Here is a 15,917-nt window from a genome sequence, read left to right as displayed (position 1 = left end):
TTGTCACAACAATATTAATTAAGGTTTTATTGTCATTTTTCGGTATATAGAGTAGCAGGTAGATTGTAAATATTACATTTGATAAAGACACGATGTTGTCGAAACAATTGTCATATAATTTCGTGAAAATCTGAACTTTTAATTCTTAATAATTTTAGTAATGGATTTTCATCAAATAAATGCCATCTCAGTTCAATTTTTAAATCTTGAGGATAGGAAACCAAAAACAAAAAATAAAATTAGTCCCATATATTTCATCTATCGCGACAGCATTCACGCACAAGGAGTATCTTCTACGACGTCATCTACTCTACCCCTGAGAATTCTAAAGTTGGTATCCGTGTAGTTCAAAGTCGAGTACATAAAGGTCGGCAGTTTATCCGAAAGTACCCAAACGTTACCCCCGTTCACTTTGATATCGTTCGGAAACACCAGCGTCTCGTTGCTCTGGAAAACCTTGCCCTGATACTTCTCGTCAAAGCTGGGACTCGTAGTTTTCCAACATCCCGTCGCGTTGAGGTGTATCAAGTTGAAAAATAGCACCTTACTGTTTTGATCCAGGAACGAAGCCCCACTTTGACCCTTGGGACCTCTCGTGCCGAGTCGTTTAAATTTATCGTCTAGGGAGCCATTTTGAACAGCGTCTCTGTCCCTAAGCACCTGGAAATGAGTTCGAGCAAGGTTTACGCAACTCTAACGAAAATTATAGTCTATTTCAGACAGGTGCACAGTAATATAACCCCATAATGTATACGAAGGAACTTTAGTATTGATTTCACAGCAAAATTTTAATTAAAATTATATCATTGGTTTCAAAAGTTATAAGAAAATGGAAAATATAAAATTTATAAAGAATGTTAGGCTGCACCATCTAAAATTATATTAAAGAATGCAACCTTTTATTAACAATAATACATACATAAACGTTTTTGCAATATTTTAACAATTTTCACAAGTGCAAAAAATTTGCGATAGCTATATTCGAAGATAATGTAAAAGATATGTGCATCTAAATTTGAACTAGATGCTACATGGTGTGCAAAATAAACAAATATATATCCGGACCATTTCAAATTGAAAATTCTCGATTTTCTCTTATATAAATTTATTCGCAAATTGCTTAATTTAGAACAAAAGGACCATCGAAGGAGCGTGGCTCAAGAGCTGTTGAACCACGTGAATGATGATCCAGATATGCTCAAAAAGGTCATCACTGGTAACGAGTTATGGGTATATGGTGATAACGTCTAAACGAGAGCCCATGGAAGTACCCAGAATCGCCAAGACCGTTCGATCAAATGTCAAGGTTTTGCTTGCTGTTTTCTTTGATTATTGTGGCGTAGTACATCAAGAGTTCTTACCACAAGATCGTACCGTCAATAAAGAGTATTAGCTTGAAGTTATGAACCATTTCATTTCAGAATTCATGGATTTTGCTCAATGATCGTTGCTTGTGTCTAACTTTTTGGTCAAATACAAAACCACAATCGTGGTTCAGCGAGCATATTGTCCGTATTTTCCACTATACCACTATACCAGGGTAGGATTTCTATATTTTTTCAACATTTTTTTATTGTTATAATTAAAGTTTACCTACTCGGAAATTGAGCAGATCTGGACGAAGTTTTCGCTTATTTTACCCAACATTTCTCTAAAATAGCCTATAGTTGCTCACCTTAGTACTGACAGAGTATTCATCAAAATCGCACATGGGATGGAAGTAGAGGGTGCAATATCCTTCTTCATCGGGTGCGCTGAGTGATAGTCCGAATATGCCGTCATGCCAGACGTATGTCAATCCGGATAGATGCATCTCCGTCGCTTCGGGATTCGGTTTGAAGTATTCGTGCCTCACTAACCAACTCTGGTTTTCCTTGTAAGAGTACACCACCAGGCCGGGCGTGTGATCCGAACTGCCGGAAATATCGGCAAAATAGGCATACGTGTCCTGGAATAGTTCAAAATTGTATACACGCACTCGATTTGAATATTAATTATGAAAGTATCCAGTTTGATTTTCTCGCAAAAGTATTTAAAAAACGCTGAAACAGATCCATTTTTTGAAGAAGTCAAACTTTGCCCATTTTGAGAGGTAATATTTAGGATTAGTTCCCATAACGGGCGGGTAAAGTCTGTTCATAGTTATAAGAAACTGACTAACTGATACAAATTAAGGAACGACCCGAGAAAGCTGTAACAATGAAATATGGCCGAACAGGTCCGTACTTTGCTTAGAATTTAATTATTTGGGGTTTTGTTAGTAAATACAATAAACAATATTTAATTATTTATGTATGTATTTATTTTTAAATCTAAAATAAAATTAAAAATTATTTTTATTACCTACTTAAATTGTCAACTTCTCCACAAAAAAATCCTACTGTTGTTGTATTGAACCATGTACGCAAGTTCTTTAACCACGACATCCTTCGTCTACCAGGCCTTCCCTGCCTTCCACCTTGCCCAGCAGAATCAGCTTACGTGTTTTTATTAAGAGGAGCAGCTCCTTGTCTTTACCCGTTCTTTCTAGGACCCTAAAATTGGTTATATGGTAGATCCATGGGATTCTTAAAATGCGTCTATATAACCACATCTCAAAGGACTCGATTCTTTTACAGGCAGCCTCAGTTAAATTCCAGGATTCCATCCCGTAGAGTAGCACTGGAAAGACATAGCAAGTCAATAGTCTGATCTTAGTTGGCAGTGATAGATCATGGCATTTAAATAGTTTTGCCATTTTCAGAAATGCAGCTCGGGCCTTCTCTATTCTGCATTTGATCTCCAGAGAGTTTCACCAATCTTGGTAACGAGATCAACATAAGTCTAAACTCGTTCTATATACTGGTTATTTATAGAGAGTTGGCCAACATGGTGGTTGGTTTTTGAGACAACCATTTATTTTGTTTTCTTAAAGTTCAGAGAAAGCCCGTATCCTTCACAGACCTCGACCACCCGAACCATCATCTCGTGGAGACTCTCTAGGCTATTAGCAAACACTGCCGTGTCATCTGCGTATCGTATGTTGTTTATATACTCACCGTTGATCTTAATCCCACTGATCGTGTCTTCCAGAGCCTCCTGAAAAATTCGTTCCGAGTATACGTTAAAAAGTAGAGGCGACGGACCCCTCTTTCTATCAAAGTATCGTCCGACTCCTCTCCTTCGATGCGCACTGATGCGGTTTCTTGCCAGTACAAGTTGTCAATTATTCGTAGGTCTTGTTCGCCCAATCCGATCTAATTTAGAATTTCAGTAAGTTAAATAACTTACATTACTTAAAATTATTCAGATAATATAACAGTATTACTATCGCTATCATCGCCTGTTCTAATTATTTGTTCTATATTATTTGCAATATGAAATCACAATCACAATTTTCCATACAGTTGATGTTGGAACGTTCGTCAATGTGGCCGTTTCTTCTAAAGATGCTTGCTTGCTGGCACCACGTTCAATGAGAGTCAAATAAACATTATTTAAAACTTCCTTAGTCTCAATAGAATAGTGTTTTCTACATTCTGGCGGGAGCATCTCTCGAGATACAGTAGACTCGCACATATTTTGCATAATTCGCACACGATTCAACACACGCTCTATTACACACGAAATAAGATTGATTACTAATAAACTCAAACTAAGTAGTATACCAAACCAAAGAATATTAAACACAGGTAGGTATAAAATTATTTTCAATTACGGACTACAATTTTACCTAAATTTAAATTCCGAAACTTTAGAAAATAATCTTGTTGCATTGTATGTTAATGACCACCTTTTGATAATCCCATTCACAAGCAATTGGTCACTTTCTTATATCTATGAACAGATCTTATTGTCGCCTATCCAGTTGCCTTCAATTGAGGTTATGTGACGAAACGGTAAGATTTTTTATAGAAGCGCGTGTTTTTGACAATCGTCTACGAGTAGCACGACGCATAGTGAAGAACTTAACACTGAATTATTTCAATTCAAGAATTTCCCAGTTATTTATTGATTTATAACAGCTGCTTTGACAACACCTTGCCTTTATCCTACATCATATATATAAACAGGTAGTAATAGATTCTTAACAACTGTTGTAGGGTTATAAATCCAATTGGTCTTTAAGTCATAGATTCGAATATCTCATTTAGTTTTTTGCTTTTAGATTCATTATGTAAAATATCAAAATTATCATCAAACTTTTATTTTTATACCTGTCTGCACCGCATAAATTTTGGAACGTGATCCACATTTCAACTTGTAGATTCCGGATTTTTGAGTTTTTCGTGAATTAGTTTTATTGTTTTTACTAATTTTCTCATGGTGTTTTCAGTTTTAAAAGCAATCTTAAGACCATATTCAGATAGATGCTTCGAAATGTTCTTGCTAGGTTCTCCAGTCTATTTTATTGGTTTATAAATTTTGAATTCCGTGTTTAAAACGGGATGGATAGAGTTCAACATTGTTTAAAACTGTTTTTTAGTTATAATCTTATCTACTGCTCGTAAAAGCTATTTGTTTTTTAATAATTAATTGTTTTTCAAAATTTTCTGAGGAAAGTGGTACTTTTGGCTACCTACTGGTAAAAGACAGAAAAAAAAATGAAAGTTAAAACATTATTTTGGAAAAAACAAAAGGCACTTAAACATAATAAAAAAGTACCTACCTTCATGTTAATAAAGAAGTACAGACAAAAATTTTGTTATCTGCCACTAATTACAGTAAGTAGCTAGTTACCTAGCTGCCCAAACTAACTTCAAAATAACGTAATAATTAATCTAAATAAAATTGCGAAAATCAGAAATGTACTATTCTAATAATTTAAATCAAATAAATATCTCAAAAATTGTTCAACATATTTTACAACCTTCAAAACAAGGTGTCACTGGACCCACCTGATCGTGATTTATTTTAAAAATAAGAGTTTTCAAGATGTAGAAAAAACAAGCTTTTGTCCCTAAATAATCGACAAAATTATAAAATGTGGACTTAGCCGTAAAAGTATAACAAAGACTTGTAGCTCACCTTGCCTTTCCACTTGAGGAGGGAGAAATTTACAAGAATTTCAAAATAGCCAGCCTGCTTGCAAACAACTTATGCGACTTATTTCCGCGTTTTCTTTAAAGTACTTTTCTGATGAAAATCAAAGTTAAAGACTAGTCTGAATCTTGAAAAATAAGTTTTATACTTAATGTTTAACACATTCTCTTTTCTCAGCATATCGTTCCTTTATGCACGTTTTTATCTCACTCGGCATTTAACGTCATACATGAAAATAAAAGTATATTCCAAAAAAGAAAATTGAAACGAAATGATAAAGATCAAACGACCCTCTCCTTATATCTTTGAATCAGACGATCAGTTTGTGCGATATTAGTAAATATTTTTAATTATTCTTGCATAATATGATGAGGCATTATAAAACTCCTGTAGTAACCTGACAAACTTATTAGTTTGACATGCAATTCCGCATTTCATTTATTAATAACGACTAGTATTGACCGGAATTCCCGCAAAACGCGACGAAAGCATTTCTTCAAATATTTTATTTGAACGCTACCTCGCAATCGTGATCATCTACAGCAACGTTGGCGAAGAAAGGTCTGCCCGATTGTTCTTTGGGTATGGTGTAGATCCTCAGCAGTCGATCCACGTTCAAATCGAAAATTAAGACCCTGGGTTGTCTGAGCTGATTTTGACCTTCGAATCCTTTGTCCAACACCCATAGCCTTTGGCACGCGTCAGCTCTGACGCGGTAGGGTGAAACTATCGTAGGTGGATGACCGTCGATAAATTTATGAAAGTCCCAGTTTGGATACGGCCGTAGAATAGGCGAACCTTTCGGGTCTATAACGGTATAATGATATAGTCCTCACGCAGATAAATGGTTTCGGATTTTTGTACTGTACCGGTGCCATCGTATCATAATAACAATACTTCTTTATTGCAATTTCCTTTACAAGAAAAATACAAATGAAAGGACGTCAAAAACTAACCAATAATTAATATAATTAACCAAAATATTCGCCAAGTGTATATGGTTTTTAGATTCCCCTAACACAATAGATTCTTCAGTTCTTAAGGATTCCGTTCTCATATAAAGTCTGTTCATAGATATAAGAAAGTGACTAATTGATACGAATTAAGGAAAGACCCGGGCAAGCTGTAAGAATGAAATATGACCGAACAGGTCTGTACTTTGCTTAGAATTTAATTATTTGGGGTTTTGTTAGGAATGATACTAAACAATATTTATTTATTCATGTATGTACTTATGTTTAAATCTAAAATAAAGTTACAAATTATTTTTATTACCTACTTAAATTACTTAAAATTATTCACATAATATATCAGTATCACTATCGCTATCATCGCCTGTTTTAATTACTATTTGTTCTATATTATTTGCAATATGGATATACGATTGTTCTGCTTTTTCTATATGTTTAACAGAATTTGCCCAACTTTGTGGAGGGATGTTAAAAACTTCGGTTTCTATAAGTTTGAGGACATTGGAATTAACACGGGGAAAAATATTCTTACGACGAATGGCAGATTTCTGTTGGTGCCAAACATGTTCAATAAGATTAAATATACAGTGGTGAAGTACAAGCCTGAAAACTGTATGCCCTAGATTTTTTGCATAATTATCACAGACGTATTCCTTTTGTAGGTTCAAGCTTTGTCGAACCTCAATTAATCGCTTTTTGGTATAATCTTCATGAAAATAAATGTGGTTATTATACATGCAGTTTTGGATCGTTGCTTTTGTGTCACATGAGAAAGGGGTTTAAGTCAGCTATCTACTGTGCCAACTTGCATTGTCCATTACAATTACGCTATTAGGAGGAATGCTTGGAACCATTTTTTTTTAAACTAACTTTCCAATAAATCAGCGGTGGTGTCTTCATGGTAATCCAGAAAAGAATCTTTGATATTTTTCGCAGACAGAGAAAGTTCATTTGGAATCAAACCATCTTTAGAGCCAGCATGCAAAATAGTTAATCTTTTACCTGTTTTTGATGGCGCGTTTGTTTTACATTTATCAAGTAAATAATTGGCCCTTTTTGTTCTCTGCAAATCCTAATTTTTTCTAAATATTTCAGTCGCCATTTCCGAATCCTAAAAGATTCCATTAAAACTAGCCTTTTGTTAATTTTTTTAAATCTAAAACCCATATGTTGAATACACTTCCCTAAGGTAGTTCGGTCACATTTAATACACTTTCATCTTTTTCAAGCCTCCTAATTAAGATATCTAATGTAGGCACGCTTTGTTCTTCGTATAACTGGTAAATTTTACGTTATATCTTGATCACTTTCATCTACACTCGAGAAAATGTCAGCATCGTCTCGTTTTCTCCTTGCTGAAATGGGATGATTGACAATTTTCCATACAGTTGATGTTGGTTCGTTCGTCAATGTGGCCGTTTCTTCTAAGATGCTTGTTTGCTGGCACCACGTCCAATGAGAGTCAAATAAACATTGTATATAACTTCCTTAGTCTCAATAGAATAGTGTTTTCTACATTTGGGCGGGAGCATCTCCTGAGATACACTAGACTCGCACATATTTTGCATAATTCGCACACGATTCAACACACGAAATTAAAAATTACTAATAAACTTAAACTAAGTAGTATACCAAACCAAAGAATATATACCACAATTTTATCCCATTCAAAAGCAATTGGCCACTTTCTTATATCTATGAACAGACCATACTTTACAATGACTATAATTGCATATATACCTAATATATATACCTAAAAACTTTGTATTCTCTAGATAGTCAGGAATCTGGGCAATTTGATTTTATTTTGTTCTAAATAAAATCATCTTTGTTTTATTAGGATTGACTATTAGTTTGTTTTGTATGAACGAGGAATTTATTCTCTCGAATGCATTTTTCGTTTTATTTGTTACAGCCAATAGATTTCTTTGAGGTGCTAAAATATTTGTGTCATCCGCATAATTAGTTACCAAAAAACTGTCTATGCCTATTGGTAGATCGTTTATATAAAGAACAAAAAGAATTGGTCCTAGTATGCTACCCTGTGGTATCCCTGTACTAATTTGTAAGATTTCAGATTTTTTAATATTGTTTTTACTTTGGACGATGACTTGCTGTTTTCTGTTTGAAAGGTATGATTGTACCCAACTGAGTCCTTTATCACGAATCCCATATCTCCCCATTTTATCCAATAAAATTTTATGGTCTAGTCAATGGAATACCTTACTGAGGTCCAAGTTTTTTTCCTCAAACTGTTTCAAGATGATTTTTGTAAACTGAAAAATGGCGGAACTGGTTGATCTGTTTTTTAAGTAGGCATGTTGAGAGCTAGATAATAATTGACATTTATTCATAAATTCAACTAATCTAGAGCATATGACCATTTCAAACAGTTTGGAAAAGCTGGGTAAAAGACCAATTGGTCGATAGTTATCTAGATCTTTCAAGTTTCCATTTTTGTAAACTGGTTTAATTAGGGCTAATTTTAGTTGCTCTGGAAATACTTGTGGTATTACTTAAATCGATAGTTTCACTATACTAGCCGGGATTTGGTCATAGCCGCTGCTATATTTGTTTTGTAATTTTACCGAAATTTCCAGTATTTCATTTTGTGTCACAGGAATTAGATGTGCTGACTGACTATTACCTATTATCTTATTTTGAAATGGAAAATAAGTTTGCTCTTCTAAAAGTGCTTGTTATCCGAGTTTACTATTCTCTTTTCGTATAGTTGCTTTTTTTTTATTGAAGATATTTACTGGATGTTTACATCTAAGAAGTCAGCATCGTACAAATTTTCCCAATTTTGACGCTTTAGCCTTTCAAGAAAACATGCTTTTTGTACGAATTTCTTTTCATCCCCTTTCTTTAAACTAAGAGCTGATTGTTGTGCCAAATGATCTGAAATATAAGCTTGAATTACTATAGAATGAACATTACTATCAAAATGTTACATGTTACAGTTGGATGTATTCCGAAAAAACTAAACAGAAAAAAAAACATAATTCTTCTGTTTTCTAGCAACATTTCAGTATTAAAGTATAGAGAAAAGCTTAGCAATAAATACCCTGCTAGTTCTGGAAAGAAAACATAATACTGCTGTAAAAGGTTTACGTTTAAGTTAGTGAAGTTAGTGAGCTTTAATCAAAAGACAACCAATAGCCAAAATAGACCCTAAATAATGCCTTTTGATATATAACATATGTATGCCAAATTTTTTTAAAATATCTGAAGTGGTATTGTAGATATTAAACAAATATATTTTATTTTTGAACCCCTGTATCTCAAAAATAGACCCCTTAATTATTAGCACTAAATTAGAACTGTACCATTTCGCGATTTTTCAATTTAAAATGATCCACCCTGTTCCATCTAATTCAAATTCCATGGCATATATCTTTGAAAAATTAAAATACAGTTAAACCTCTCAGTACGGACCCCTCTATTAGGCGGACACTCCTCTTTAAACGGACATGTTTTTGGAACGAAATATTTGAATACCCTTTTAACTGTAAAACAGCTGTAATACCATATCATATCGTATTGCAGTTTTATTTTGCAAACAAAAACTTCTTACTTTGCGAGCTAAAATCAGGACAAGTGCCAAATACAAACCGAAGCAGTACAGTTCATAATATTTCAGCATACCATCTTTCCGATACAGAAGTCAGCGTACTGAATAAAGGATTTAACTACGCAATAGCTCCAAAAAGAGTACCCGTCGAAGAGATCGTTTCCAACGTCGAAGCAAGTCTTTCCACCATAGACGAACAAGATGCGGAGTTAATTAGGCAAGATGTCGCCAGAGTCTTAAGACAGTCAAAACCACCGCAACCAAACTTAAGCAGAGAAGAAATGCAAGCCTTAAGGAATCTAAACAAAAACGAAAACATTCTAATAATGCCAGCAGACAAAGGAAATGCCACTGTCATGAATACGTCGGATTATAATGCAAAATTGGAGGATATTTTGAACGACCCAATATACAAACTAGTCACCAGAGATCCCACGACATATTTGGAAAAAACAACTAAGTCCAAAATTCTCGATTCATCAATTAACGAGGATACAAAGAAGAAACCTATTCCGAGGAAAAAATCGAGTCGTTGCCCAAAATTCTACGGGCTCCCAAAGATCCATAAGGACGGGGTTCCCCTGCGTCCAATCGTAAGCGCCTTTAACTCACCATTATGCAAGCTGGAAAAACATCTGGCCAGTGCACTTCAGCCTATAGTGGAAAAGGCAGATTCCTATGTTAAAAACTCAGAACATTTCACTCAGATTTTAGGTTCTCTTAGGATGGACAAGGATGACATTATGGCAAGTTTCGACGTCAAATCCCTCTACCCGAGTATTCCAGTAGAAGAGGCACTCTTGCTTATAGAAGAAAACGAAGATCTTCCGCCATACATAATGGATCTGTCAAGACATTGCCTGAAAAACGCTTACTTTATGCACAACGGGAAAATTTACCGACAAATAGATGGAGCAGCAATGGGATCATCTCTCTCACCTGTGATTGCCAACCTTTTCATGATTTACTTCGAAAAGAAAGCAATAGAGAAGGCAAATCTGAAGCCAAAACTATGGACAAGATACGTTGATGACGTATTTGTTGTATGGCCTTTTGGCAAGGAGGAGCTTTTGAAATTCCTAGATCATCTGAATTCCATTCACCCAAGGATTCAATTTACAATAGAACTTGAAGAGGATAACAGTCTGCCCTTTTTAGATGTGCACATCACAAGGACCGAAGATGGACACTTGGAACACACTGTCTATAGAAAACCAACACACACTAATAGATATCTGAACGCTAAATCTCATCACCACCCATCACAGATACAGGCAGTGGCAAATACATTAATTGCTCGGTCCTTCAGGCTCACAAACGAGAGGAACAGAGATAAAGAACTGAAGAAAATTAGTACCTGTCTTCAACAAAACGGATACCAAAGGCGCACCATCAGCAAGGCAATCAGTAAACAACAACAGCCGCAGCAGAGAGTGCAGGACGAGACCCAACGAAGATCGATCGCTGTCCTGCCATACATCAAGGGGGTTACTGACAAAATCGGCCGAATATTACGGAAACACGACATATCAACGGCATACAAACCTGACCATACCATCGGAGCAATACTAAGAAACCCAAAACAAAAAATTACTCTGGAAAACCAAGGAGTATACAGTGTAGCATGCGGATCGTGCAGCCTGACGTATGTGGGACAGACCAACAGAAGGATTTCAGCCAGGCTCGAGGAACATCGTTTAGCCATAAGAAACAAACAAACAACATCTGCTTTGTTTCAGCACCAACATCAGACAGGCCATAAAATTGATTTCGGCACTTGCAAACAAATAGCTAATATTCCTGATTTTAGGACTAGGATTATACGAGAGGCCATCGAAATAGAAAAGTCCGGACACCTCAATACGAGAGACGACGCTCTGCATTTATCCAACACGTGGAGAACGATAATCAAACAGCAGAGCGATGCGCAGCAGCCAACGGGGACATCGCAACTACGATCGGGCGAAATTAACAACGCGACAATTCAGGGGGCGGGGCCACCTCCCCCCACGCACAAGCAGCACCGTTACCATCTCCGGCGCAGAGTATAAATACCGCACGCACCGCCGATAACCTCCCAGTGTTCGAAGTGTTTTCGGAGCGCGAGCATTGAAGTGTCATATAGTGTCATCACATTTTTCCATCCGTGAATCAATACGTGAGAATATATATATATATATATATATATATATATATATATATATATATATATATATATATATATATATATATATATATATATATATATATATATATATATATATATATATATATATATATATATATATATATATATATATATATATATATATATATATATATATATATATATATATATATATATATATATATATATATATATATATATATATATATATATATATATATATATATATATATATATATATATATATATATATATATATATATGAGTGTTCGAAGTGTTTTCGGAGCGCGAGCATTGAAGATGCCAAGTGAGATTTTGGTTAGTTTGCAGGATTCCAGTCGGAGTTCAACGAGCGAACGGATGATATCCCGGAATATAGTGTCATCACATATATATATATATATATATATATATATATATATATATATATATATATATATATATATATATATATATATATATATATATATATTGCGGAAGCTCCCAGAAAAAATTAAATTTGGGAAAACTCAAGCGACGGAAATTGTGAAAAATAAGGACAGAATTAGTGGACAGTGGGAGTCGGGAAGCAATATTGATCAAAAAAGAAATTTTGTAAAAACTGAAGGACTTCAAATTAACAAAGTGTGTTTTGATTGGTTTTCTCGGTTGCGAGGTAAAAACATTCCAATATCGTGGCATTTAGTAAAAGCCAAGGCTCAAGAAATAGCCGAAAAATTTAATGTTTAAAGATAAGTTGCCCACACTACTCCTAGGATATCAGCTACATAATGTTTACAATGCCGATAAGACTCTTTGGAGTCTTACCTAATAAACACTTACTTTGAAATCCGAAAAATGTAGTGGGGGAAAGCTTTGCAAGGCAAGCCTTACAATTTTATTTTGTGCTAATATGGTAGGACAAAAGGAAGAATTGCTAATGATCACAAATGCTGCCCGACCTGGGGCATTTAAATATGCAGCAATTAAAACTTTACCGGCATATGGAAATTTCACTAGAAAGCATAGATGACACTAGGCATTATGAATGAATGGTTGGTATGTCAACCTCTAGATCAGGGTATCATACTGAAGCACATTTTATCCAGAGATGGATCAAGTAATGTCCGCGTCAGATTTGGCAAAGTCTGTAAATATTTTAGAAGCACTTTATTTTATTAAGTCAGCCTGGAATAAAGTTTCGTCAAAAACCATACAAAAATGTTCCAAAAACGCAGGTTTTCAAAAAAATAATGATTCTTCTACATCAATGGAAGATAATATCCCACTATCTACGATACTTGAAATGGAACGATGTGTTAGAGAAATGAACATAACATAAGAAACTCTTGGAAAATAGATTACAGCGACTGAGGAGACTAGTTTGAACATTGAAGATGCAATTGAAAACATGAAAGAACCTGAACGGGAAGAAGACAGCGATCAAGAATATGATAGTGAGGAACCTGGCACAAATAACAGCTATAATGAAGCCTTAAAAATAATTACCGATCTAAAAGTTTTTGCTAAAGAAGATTACGTTGCATTTCAACACCATAACAATTTAGAAGATCATTTTCAGTCAAGTTTGTTAAAGCAAAAAACAATAAATATGCATCAGACTAGTATCTTAAAGTTTGTAAATAAATAGTTAAAGTTCATTCACCTACATTTTTTTCTATATATTTTCTTATGTTTTCAAAGAAATAAACGTAAAATATATTTACGATTTATGTTGTTTTTTTTTCATGCAGAGTGGAGGAACCGTGAGTGTCCGGTTATGGCAGTTATCACTATATTGGAAAAACTACTAGGTTTAGGAATGTATTATTCAAAACAATATTCAAAAAATCCCCACAATATTTACCATCTTCACATAAATCTTGAAACCAATTAGATAATGAACTTTACTCAATCGTTGACTCACCCTGTACATAATCGAAAAAATGAATGAGATAAAAGTTATAGCGTTTCCTGGTTTAAAAATAGAGTAAATCGGTTTCGAGGGAAAAAGTCTAAAACCCAAATTAACCCAAACAAACATTCTAAAGAAGAAGATGAAAAAAAATACTTTCCAAAGTTCGACGGTGCTCAGCTTTTACACGTGAAGTATAGATATGCGAAAACCGTAAAAACGAAAGTTGTAGCAGTCGCCACGACTTGAAACGAGGTGCTTCAAAATTCTTTCTAAGAGGAACTCAATTTTCATTTTTTCGCACGTAACCGGCACAAACTGTAGATTTTCGTACATCACATAGAAGTTTGTTTCCACAACTTTGAGTTCTAGGTATGTCTTCGCACAGACGAAACATAACTATAATTCTAAAATCAATAATTGACGAATGCACAACGCGCTACCTTTTTATTGTTTTGCAGAAAGCATTTATTTGCGAAAGCACTATACCTTCGGTCATGTTGATGTAGTTTAAAGATGCAGCGACTCCCGCCCTCCATCGCGGTACTGTAACGAACAGCCGTCTTTAAATATCTCCAATCCCAAAGGGTTGTTGTTTTCTGGCACGAATTCGCCATTGTCGACGGCCGCCTGTCTCGCGTCGGCAGAGGGATAATCGAAATCGACAATTTTCCATTCGTAAACGACCTCCATTTTGTCTTTCGCCGAAATACGGGAAGCAAGACACACTAGGGAAAGTGTAGTTGCTATTTTGGCCATATTGCTATGGTTAAACATTAAAATTAAATATTAACAAACAATTCGAATATACAGGGTGTTTTCTAATTGAATATCAATAATTAGGGGGGCGATTTTTGGGTCCATTTTAAAAAGAAAAAGTCGTATAAATAAATGTCCATCAACGGTGAAGTTTTCCAAAATAAAATATATTTTTTTAATATCTTTCATACCAATTCAGATATTTTATAGAAATTTGGCACGCATTTACTATGTATCAGGAGACATTATTGAGTGTACCACTTGGCAGACATTGATGGTACGTCACTGATTTCTCTGAAAACAAAAATTTTTCTTACTTTCTCCAATCATTTATAAAAAATTTAAAACCTATTCTCTTTATGGTCATAACAATATCGTTAATATGACGAATTATTATCATCCGCATTAATTTTAGTCAATAGCGCGCCTTCATAATGAAACCATTTTTGCTAAAACAAAAGAGTACATCTTCTTCGTGTTTTCCTAAACCCTACATTCAATTGCTTTTCTGTTTTCACCATCGTAATGCAATGCAATAATATGCACGGTTTAACATTTAAAATTTCAATGTTGATACCCCTTTTCGAAGAAGCGGCAACTTCGCAACATTAAAGACATTTTGTATCGATAGAGCATCGCCGCTCATATAACTAACAAAATTTTGAAACCAATGTACCATTCGCGAAGAAAATGTTTGGTTAGTAAACCATCTACAGATTTCATGTCACATTTTTGTGCGTATTTCTAGAAAAAAAATTTAATGAAAGTTTCCTAAAACATTGATTCAATTTTGGTTAGTTTTGAAATTTAAATAAATATACGTATTGCCCAAACTTACGTATTTAGGTTAGTATTGGCCTACTCTTTGTTTGAGAAAATACTACTAAAGAAATAGACGTACAGCCAAAAAAACTTCTGAAATATTGGAAAACTCGTCAACACTTTAATTGTAGCAATTTGCATGGTTTTATTCAGAAGTTTTCTTAAGTATATTAGAAGAAAAAGCCTCAATACTAACCATATTTTGCTGTTGTAAAATTTGCCTCACGTTTCAAAACAAATAAAATGTAAAATTTTGTAAAAACAAATTTTACATACGCATTTTATTTGGACAAATATATTCCTTGACATTCGCAGGAAGATATATGGCCAAAATAACCCTTGTTTTGCATAAACGGTACCTATTTTAGTAATTATTAACGTTGCCTTACCTTTGCATTGTTGTATGTCCCACTGCAACAAACTAAAACTAGAAATTGCAATTGCATGCTTTGTTTATCTTATAACATATTTAGTTATCGCAATATTTCTATAAATGTTGCTATTTCGTAATGCCTAATCATATCTTGGATTGTTTTAAAAAAATCCAAGGTCTTATGAAATAGACAAAGTTTCAAATATTGCTGCTCCATATTTCCAGTGAGATTTTATTAATATAGGTAAGTATTTATTGTTTATTTTATATTACTTAATCTACGTTTTCAAGATAACAACATCGACAGAAGCAAAGATAATATCAAGATCCATACA

At 34.4% G+C, this 15,917-nt stretch overlaps 1 pseudogene; it reads right to left on the bottom strand.

Moving 5' to 3' along the window:
• Positions 1-248: 248 nt before the first annotated feature.
• On the bottom strand, positions 249-15,665 carry LOC132706020 (protein yellow-like; annotated as a pseudogene).
• Positions 15,666-15,917: the final 252 nt, after the last annotated feature.

Source organism: Cylas formicarius, unplaced genomic scaffold, assembly GCF_029955315.1.
Source record: "Cylas formicarius isolate icCylForm1 unplaced genomic scaffold, icCylForm1.1 PGA_scaffold_8__14_contigs__length_24414737, whole genome shotgun sequence".
NCBI classification, from domain to species: domain Eukaryota; kingdom Metazoa; phylum Arthropoda; class Insecta; order Coleoptera; family Brentidae; genus Cylas; species Cylas formicarius.
This window is presented reverse-complemented; position numbering and strand designations above follow the sequence as displayed.